Raw genomic sequence first — 1,772 nt, forward strand, 5'->3', positions numbered from 1 at the left:
TGTGGAATGATTGAGTTGGTTGTATGTTTGTTTATTTGTGGGTTTGTATGTGTGTGTGTGTGTGTGTGTGTGTGTGTGTGTGTGTGCGCCGGTGTCTTTGATATAAAGGAGGGTACAATTTTTCACTGTAGCAAGCTTAAGTTCTTGCAAGATTGAGATGGGAAAGCAAATCTTCTCTGGTGATGATGATGACGACGATGTTGTTGATGTTCTTGATGATGATGACGACGACGATGACGTCATCACCATAGTTTAATGTAAATTCGCATTAACCTGTTATGCCTTAAATTCACTCTCAGCAACACGCAACGCTGAAAATTATGAAAACAAAAAATTGTGAAAGCCTGTCCAAAATACAGAAAAATATACAAATAACTTAATACAAATACATACAAAACTTCATACAAAGTATACAAAAATATATACAAAACTATACAAAAACGTATCTATTGTATAGAAAAACCGGCAACATTTGCTTATGACAACAATTAAATTAATGTAATTTAGTGAAAAAAGTGCAAAATGACATTATATGACATTATAACATTGATAAAGTGACAATAAGGCGTGTTGGAAAAACTTCGTTTATGTATGTTTAACGATGTTTTAACAGCTTCTGATGTTGTTGATGTTGTTGTGGTTGTTGTTGTTGTGGTTGTTGTTGTGGTTGTTGTTGTGGTTGTTGTTGTGGTTGTTGTTGTGGTTGTTGTTGTGGTTGTTGTTGTGGTTGTTGTTGTGGTTAATGTTTCAAGGGATGTTTCCATCAAAGCAAGAAACTACAACAACAACAACATCATCATCAACAACAACATCATCATCGACAACAACCACAACAACAAAACATCATTATCATCATCAACGACAGCGTTATATTTCATTAACCAGTAGGAAAATAAATTAACAAAATTAAAAATAATAATAATAATAATTGTTATTATTATTATTATTGTTGTTGTCGTTATTATTATTGTTTTTGTTATTATTGCAATTGTTGTTTTAAGAGATTTGTTTGTTTTGCTTGAGATTTTTATGACGCCAAAAGTTAAATAGACCGAGAAAGCTAACGGATGTATTTAAGATGATGGTGATGATGCTGTTCGTCCGCTTGTATGTTTGTCTGTCTGTTTGTTTGTTTGTTCGTTGGTTTCTGTAATTGTTTGTTTGTTTGTTTGTTGATGTTTGTTCGTTCATGCATTTTGTTTGCACTATGGAAAAAATTTTAAATAGAGCTTTCGCTTATAATTAGAACAATCTCATTATTTTGGAAGAAAGAAAACCACATCATTGTCGTTGTTATCATCATCATCATCAACAGCATCATCATCATCATTATTATCATCATTGTCGTTGTCATCATTATCATCATCATCAACAGCAACATCATCACCATCATCATCATCACAAACAACTACAACAACAACAACTGCATGAACAACAACAACAACATCATGAACAACAACAACTGCAACATCATCCTCAACAACAACACCAACAACAACAACATCATCAAAGAAAAATCGATTGGATAATCTCATTAAACTAATTTAAAAGGCAAACCTGTCGTATTACATTTTCAGAATTCTCTGTATTATTACTACTACTACTACTACTATTACTGCTATTACTACAGTTGCAACTACTACTTGCCGCTACTACTTGCCACTACTGCCAATAGTTCGCCACTACTACTAATAGTATTACTGCTACTGCTGCTACTACTTCCATTTCTAAAAACAAAACGTTCGTAACAGTTCGTACACACACATACACAG

The sequence above is a fragment of the Helobdella robusta genome, assembly GCF_000326865.2.
Source record: "Helobdella robusta unplaced genomic scaffold HELROscaffold_85, whole genome shotgun sequence".
In the NCBI taxonomy this organism is placed as follows: domain Eukaryota; kingdom Metazoa; phylum Annelida; class Clitellata; order Rhynchobdellida; family Glossiphoniidae; genus Helobdella; species Helobdella robusta.